Genomic DNA, 8571 nt, shown 5'->3' with positions numbered 1-8571 from the left:
TCTTCGAGATTACGCTGCTCCATCGCAAGATGAGCCGCATTCGAGTATTTCTCCACCCGCAATCGAAGCGAACAACTTCGAACTTAAACCTTCGCTGTTGCAGGCAGTGCAACAGAATCAATTTTCTGGAAATCCTACCGAGGATCCAAACCTTCATTTATCTGTATTTGTCCAATACGCTGACACTGTTAAAGCTAATGGTGTCACTTCAGAGGCAATTCGACTTCGTCTCTTTCCTTTCTCGTTAAGAGATAAAGCTAGAAGATGGCTTCAGTCTCTTCCTTCCAACTCAGTCACCACATGGAATAAGTTGAAGAAAGTCTTTCTTGCCCGATATTTTCCCCCAAGCAAAACAGCTATGTTGAGAGCCCAGATAAATGGATTTAAGCAAAAAGACAACGAGTCTCTTTTCGAAGCATGGGAAAGATACAAGGACATGATGAGACTTTGCCCACACCATGGTTTAGAGGACTAGTTAGTAATTCACACCTTCTATAATGGTCTCTTGTACAACACAAGGTTAACAATAGACGCCGCCGCCGGTGGTGCGCTTATGGATAAACCTTACATCGACGCTTATCAACTTATCGAGAGCATGGCCCAAAATCATTATCAGTGGGGAAGCGACCGAACAATGGTAGAAAAACCTCAAACAAAAGGGGGCATGTATGAGATAAGTAGCCTTTATCATGTTAATGCAAAAGTGGATACTCTTGCCCAGAAAATTGAAAGTTTAAATGTATCACCTCCAGCCACCGTGGTTGTCGTAACTCAAAATTGTGAAGTCTGTGGAATTCAAGGTCACACTCCTACAGATTGTCAACTCCTAACAGGAATCCAAACAGAGCAGGTGAACTATGCTCAAGGAAATCCTTACTCGCATACCTATAACTCAAACTGGAAGAACCATCCTAATTTCTCATATAAAAGTGACAACGCTTTATACGCACCAGGTTAAGCTCCCAGTCAAGCTCCAGCTATACCTCTGGGATATCAAAAGCCGACCCCATCTACACCTAACAATAACGTTCCTAGGAAATCCAATTTGGAAATCATGATGGAGAACTTCATAGCTTCTCAACAGCAAACCAATAAAGAGTTCTTAAACCAGAATGTACACACTAGCGAACAGATTAAACAACTAGCAAGTAAAGTGGATGCCCTGGCTACCCATAACAAAATGCTGGAAACACAAATCTCGCAAGTAGCTCAACAACAAGTGCCTACTGCTGCCCCAACTGGTACATTTCCTGGACAACCCCAACCTAATCCGAAAGGCCACGCTCATGCAATTATATTACGAAGTGGTACAGAGGTAGAAGGACCATCTGACCCAAGGATTGAGAACCAAAACTCTAAAAAGTCAACTGAGGAAGAAAGCAAACCTAAGAAAAAGGAAGAGTATAATAAGGAAACCGTAGAAAAAAAAGAACCTTATGTATCTCCACCGCCTTACAAACCACCTATCCCTTATCCTCAAAGGCTAATTAAAACCAAAGACGCGGGCCAATTTAAAAAATTTGTCGACCTACTGAAACAATGAAACGTCACGATTCCTTTTACAGAAGCTATTACACAGATGCCCTCATATGCTAAGTTCTTAAAAGAAATTTTATCTAATAAAAGGAAACTTGAAGATAGCGAAACCGTTACACTCACTGCTGAGTGTAGCGCAATAATCCAGAATATGCCTCCTAAACTTAAAGATCCTGGTAGTTTCTCTATACCCTGTCACATAGGAAAATTTGTCATAGACAAAGCTCTATGCGATTTAGGAGCCGGTATCAGTGTTATGCCCTTGTCCATATGCAAGAAACTTGAAATGGGAGAATTAAGACCAACTAAAATGTCTGTGCAATTAGCAGATCGTTCCGTTAGATATCCCGTAGGAATTCTTGAAAATGTTCCCGTGCGCATAGGTCAATTCTACATCCCCACCAATTTTATAATTATGGACATAAGAGAAGATGAAGTTACCCCCATTATATTGGGAAGACCCTTCTTAGCAACCGTCGGTGCTATCATAGACGTAAAACGAGGACGGCTCACTTTTGAAGTAGGAGAAGAGAAAATTGAGTTCATTCTTTCCAAATTTTTGAAAGCACCTGCAATAGAAGACACATGTTACTTCATGGATATCATCGATGAATGCATAAAAGAAACAGAATTAGAAAATGACGATTTGTCTGACTATCATGTAGAAGACAAACTGATTTTCCTTTACCATTCATAGACCAGATGTTAGAACGACTAGCCAAGCATTCTCATTTCTGCTATCTAGACGGTTACTCAGGTTTCTTTCAAATACCAATTCATCCTGATGACCAAGAAAAGACAACGTTCACATGTCCTTTTGGTACCTTCGCTTATCAACGAATACCGTTTGGCTTGTGCAATGCTCCTGCAACCTTCCAAAGGTGCATGATGGCAATATTCGCCGATTTTCTCGAAAACATCATGGAAGTCTCTATGGACGACTTTTTCGTATGCAGGCAAAGTTTCGAAGAATGTCTTGAAACTCTAGAAAGAGTTCTAGAACGATGTGTAAAAGTAAACCTAGTACTTAATTGGGAAAAATGTCACTTTATGGTACAAGAAGGAATTGTTTTAGGACACATCATATCAAATAGAGGAATTGAAGTAGACAAAGCCAAAATAGAAGTAATCGAAAACCTTCAACCTCCGAAAACTGTGAGAGAAATACGAAGCTTCTTAGGACATGCCGGTTTTTACCGACGATTCATTAAAGATTTCTCTAAAATAACTAAACCTTTAACCGGATTATTAATGAAAGATGCTGACTTCATCTTCGACAAGAAATGTTTAGAAGCATTCCAAACACTTAAACAAGCATTGATCTCCGCGCTCATAATGCAGACCCCGGATTGGAATGAACCCTTCGAAATAATGTGTGACGCAAGTGACTACGCCGTAGGCGCTGTTTTAGGACAACGAAAGGATAAAAAACTTCACGTCATATATTATGCGAGTATAACTCTAGATGAAGCGCAAATGAATTACGCCACGACCGAGAAAGAACTTTTAGCAGTAGTATTTGCACTAGATAAATTTCGTTCCTACTTGGTCGGAGCTAAAATAATCATTTACACTGATCACGCTGCCATTAAGTACCTCTTAACAAAAAAGGACGCTAAACCTAGACTCCTAATATGGATCTTGTTGCTACAAGAATTTGATTTGGAAATCAAAGATAAAAAAGGAACCGAAAACGTAGTAGCAGATCGCCTCTCTAGACTTGAAAACCTGGAACCGGAAAGAACATCGATCAACGATGATTTCTCGTACGATAAACTTATAGCTAATTTGGAAGAAAATAGAGCTGATGAACAGGTAGAGACCACCTTGGCTGTATGCGTTACACCATGGTACGCTGATTTTGTCAATTATTTAGCCGCCGGAGTGGTTCCACTTGATTTATCCTACCAACAAAAGAAACGATTCTTCCATGACATAAAACATTATTACTAGGACGACCCTTTACTTTTCAAAAGAGGCCCCGATGGTATTTTCCGTCGCTGTATACCTGAACAAGAGGTAGAAAGTATAATCCAACATTGTCATTCCGCTCCTTATGGTGGACACGCAAGTACATCCAAAACCTGCTCTAAAATCCTACAAGCCGGTCTTTATTAGCCAAACATATGGAAGGATGTGCATGCCGCTGTCAAGAAATGCGATAGGTGTCAACGCACAGGAAACATATCTAGACGTGATGAAATGCCACAAAAAGGCATTTTGGAAGTAGAAATTTTCGATGTGTGGGGAATAGATTTCATGGGACCTTTTCCACCTTCTTTTGGTAACAAGTACATACTCGTAGCAGTTGACTACGTATCAAAATGGATTGAGGCTATAGCTTCTCCAACAAACGACACACGAGTAGTAATTAAACTCTTTAAGAATATAATCCTTCCAAGATTTGGTGTCCCAAGAATAGTCGTCAGTGACGGTGGATCTCATTTCATATCTAAGATACTCGAAAAATTATTGTTTAAGTATGGTGTAAAACATCGAGTAGCAACACCTTACCACCCTCAAACTAGTGGACAAGTGGAAGTGTCTAATAGAGAAATTAAACAGATATTGAAAAAACTGTCGCTACATCGAGGAAAGACTGGTCATCAAAATTACCCGAAGCTTTATGGGCATATCGAACCGCTTACAAAACTCCCATAGGAACAACCCCATTTAAGCTTATTTATGGTAAATCGTGTCACCTCCCGGTGGAGTTAGAACATAAGGCCTATTGGGCTATTAAAAATTTAAATTTAAACTATAAGGCCGCCGGTGAAAAGCGAATTCTAGATATAAATGAATTAGAGGAACTTAGACAAGATGCATACGAAAATGCCAGAGTCTACAAGGAAAGAACGAAAAAATGGCATGATAAACGTATATCAAGAAAAACTTTCAAACAAGGCGATGTAGTCATATTGTTTAACTCTAGACTTAAGTTATTCCCAGAAAAACTACGCTCTAGGTGGTCAGGCCCTTTCCAAGTCACTAATGTCTTTCCCAGTGGAGCTGTAGAAATTAAAGGAAAATCTATTGAATCATTTATCGTAAACGGACAGCGTCTAAAACATTATCATTATGCTGAAAACAATGAAGACTCGCAAGTCCTGTACTTAGACGTATTGTCTCCAAAATTAATAGATTAACATTTAATAGTTTTATGTCGAGCTTGCGACATTAAACAAAGCGCTTCATGGGAGACAACCCACAAATTTTTATTTTTTTTCTTCTTTGATTATTCTTTTTGATTTTATTTAGTTTTCATTCTTCATTTTCTTTATTTTATTAAGTTTTTTCTCTTTTCTTCCTTCGGCATCTGGCCAAATCCTGACTAAATTCTTGTTTTTCTTTTCTTTAGTTAACACTAACCTGATGGGACATATTGATCGCCTGGGTATCAAATTCCGAGGGAGAGCTGAGAGACAAAAATTTGAAGAGCTTGCTGAGAGAGAGATGCACCCAAGCTTTTATGCTGATGATTGTGAAATGACCGTTCTTGGGCTAAGAGATAGTGTCCTATATCTGCTGAGTCAAATAGGGTGGGAAACCACTCCTATTCGGAGACAATTTGTTACTTACCGGAGGCTAACTCTAGAATTCCTTAGCTCCCTGATTTATTTACCGAACCATGGAAAAGGAATAAACTGAGGTTTCATTCAATTCAGGATGTTCAATATGGAGTATCAGTATAACATTCAAGAATTTACTAACCTCTTAGGGTTCTCTACTTCTTTTGACACATTCACCATGAGCCAAGAAGACCTCTTTGAATATCGAGAGCTTGAGCATTTTTGGGGAAGTTTAACGGGAAATGACGACCCTGAAGAACATGAATTTCTTTCTGGAAACATACATAACCCAGCGTTTCGTTATTTCCACAAGATCCTAGCACACACTCTTTTTGGGAAAAGATCAAACATCACCACAGTATCACGTGATGAACTTTTCATAATATTTTGTGCTTCCTAGAACCGTCCAGTAAATGGTGCCACTTATATGTTGGCGAGTTTTGACCTCCTTATTCAAGATGACCGTGCACCGAATCAAATAGGAGGATTGATAACTATGATTGCTAATTCCATTGGATTGCGCCAACCCATGCTTGATTTGGACCCTCTTTGTGGTATTCAGCCTATGAATATACTTTTCCTTTTCAACACTATGTTTATAGGAAACCTTGGACCTGAAGAGTTTGAACTATTAATTAACAACTAAGCTTTTTACCTATTCACCATGCCTAGCCCGATGACTAGTGTCCATAACCGAAATAATTGGCTTTCAAACCTGGATGGAATACCTTCTCCTGTTAGATCTGTTGAAACCATCCAAGATTATGAGATTCTTGACAACCAGATTCCTTATGTTGAGTCTGATCCGCAGACACCAACTGGTTACCATGATGCTGCCTCTCCACCTCATCCTGTCTCGTCCGCAGAATCGGCAATACCTGATCTTAGACATCATATGCCCGGAACTGATTGTAATACCGTTATTCAAGCCTTGATGTCAGAACAAGACGCCATTAGAGAAGAGTTAACTAAGATGGGACATGAATTTATGGAATACATGAGTAGAATGACAAATCAATTCCACGAGTTGCTACACCGTGTCAATTCTTTTGCCCCTCCGACGAGAGATTCTACAAGTGGCTAGAAGAATTGGAGTTAGTTAGTTTTAGTCTTAGGAAATTTATAGTTTCGTTTAACATTATTTTTATCTTAGTATTTACTTTTCGCATGTTTTATTTTATCTTCAAATATTACATTATGTTTATTTTTATGAAGTTACTGGCATTATTGGTTAAATTAAATTTTATTTTGATTTATGCACTATCTAAAATTACCAATAATTATATTTACTGTATGCTACTACTTACATGGCTTATTAGAGAAAAATAGATATATTCTATGGTGTAGTAAAGTAGCATTCATAGCAACTCAAAATGAAATATCAAAATGAAATAATAATAAAACAAAACTTGTCACATATTTTAGCCAATGCATGCTGCCTCCATGCTGTCACGACCGTTGCAAAACTCAGAAGTGTGACGATCGTCACACATGTTGTCACGGTCGCCACGCAGCCCATGACGCCCGTAACACATTATGTAACGAGCGTGACAGCGTGTTTCCTCGTAAATGTTGTTGACCGTTATGGTCATGACTGTTACTCCCTTCATCTCTCCATTCAACTCACCTCTTTACTCCATTCCACTCACATTCATCCCCATTAATTTTCTTCTCAACCACTCCTCTTCCCAATCTCAAAACTCTTCCTATAAATACCTACAATACATTTCTTCCTACACCACATCATTCCAACAAACCATTCTATACAAATATATTTCATCCTTTTTTCCTTCTTTCTACCTACCAATCAATATGGCGGAGAACCAACATCAAGAAGTGCAATTCGGAAATATTATTTTCCGATCTGAAGATAGTAATTATCAACGGGAGCAGTTCGTTCGGTTCCAACAACACGGTGTCATATCTACCAGGTACCCAGATTTCAATTGCTTACAAGAATTAGGATTACTTCAAGGTATGCACTGGCTGCTTAGGCTATCCGATTTAACTTTTCTTTGCACACAAAATCACCCAACATACCCATCACTCACCTTGGAGTTTTTAAGCTCTTATTCATACTCCACTCCAACCGGTGAGGACGAGTACTTAACCGGTACCGCAAAATTCCGTATGTTCAACACTGAGTACTCACTATCTCAAGACCAGTTGAGTTCCATGCTACATTTTCCTGTAGGAGACCACGTCCACCCAAGAATCCCTCCAAACTCAGAGTGGAACACGAACGCATTCGACCTTTTTGGAAAAATATCCGGTGTGGAAACCACCAATTGGGATGCCTTACTTGCTTCGGACATACACAACCCCACTATCCGGTATTTTATCCGTATTTTGCAAAATACCATCTTCGGAAGAGCCAACAACAACAAAGTCAATGCGAAAGAATTATTCTTCCTACACTGCATCTTTCCAGCCGATACAAAGGTAAACGCCGCCTCTTTCTTACTTCACCATATTCGTACCCTTTGTGCTCGAGGCAGTCAACCTTTTGTGATTGGAGTATTAATAACCACCATCGCACTCGGTTTAAATCTAGGGGACCGACTTCAGAATTTGCAATCTTTGCCACCCCTGTTTATGGATATAAGCTATTGTCGCTCCAGCCGCTTAATCAAAAATAGGGTAGGCGGGAAGTATTATCTTATGGTGAATAACCACGAAGTCCCAAGCGTCGTTATACCCAACATTGCGCTCACTGATGTAACTAACCCCAACAGATTCATCTACGACTTGAATGCTCCCGAACCTACCGAGCCTACACAAGCAAACCCTCCCCCAGACGAGTTTGATGAAATGGAGCAAGGTGATCAAGGTCCTGAACAACATTCGGTCCCACATAATCCTTCCGATAATGTGGCTGGTCCATCCTCCCGACGTCGTCGAAGAAGAAGTCCCGCAACAAATGATGACATCATGGATGCTATTGAACATCAAGCCCAACGACTTGATGCCATGTATGCGCAGAATAACAAAGTAATGCAACTGATGCGCCAGATGCAACAACAACAAGAAGAGAGGAATGCAATAACCGACCAGAGGTTCACTGACTTGCTTAACAGGTTTGATGACTTGGAAGTACGTCAACGATCACCGGGTCCGAGAACAAGAGGACGCAGGCAGAATTGAGTTTGAGTACCATTTTTATTTATTTTTCCTTTCTTTTCGCTTTTCTTGAAACATTGGGGACAATGTTTCATTTAAGTGTAGGGGGAAAACTTTGTTTCAGTTATGTTTATTTCCCTTTCAATATTTCCCTTTCAAGTATGTTATTTCCCTTTCATTAATAAAAAAATAAAAAAATAAAAAAATAATTTTAAGTCAAGTCCCTAGTGTGAAATTTTTTATTATTTATTCCCCTCAATTTTCTTGAGCCATATACAAAATTTAACACACTCAATAAGTATAAAGGTTGCCTATTTTATAAAACTTGAGTGAAATTAAGACAAAA

The 8571-nt window shown here is 39.3% G+C and overlaps 1 non-coding gene across 1 annotated transcript; it reads right to left on the bottom strand.

Moving 5' to 3' along the window:
• Positions 1-358: 358 nt before the first annotated feature.
• On the bottom strand, positions 359-465 carry LOC127108937 (small nucleolar RNA R71). Its single transcript, XR_007796435.1, has one exon. It is a non-coding gene; the product is annotated as a small nucleolar RNA R71 (small nucleolar RNA).
• Positions 466-8571: the final 8106 nt, after the last annotated feature.

The sequence above is a fragment of the Lathyrus oleraceus genome, chromosome 7, assembly GCF_024323335.1.
Source record: "Lathyrus oleraceus cultivar Zhongwan6 chromosome 7, CAAS_Psat_ZW6_1.0, whole genome shotgun sequence".
NCBI classification, from domain to species: domain Eukaryota; kingdom Viridiplantae; phylum Streptophyta; class Magnoliopsida; order Fabales; family Fabaceae; genus Lathyrus; species Lathyrus oleraceus.
This window is presented reverse-complemented; position numbering and strand designations above follow the sequence as displayed.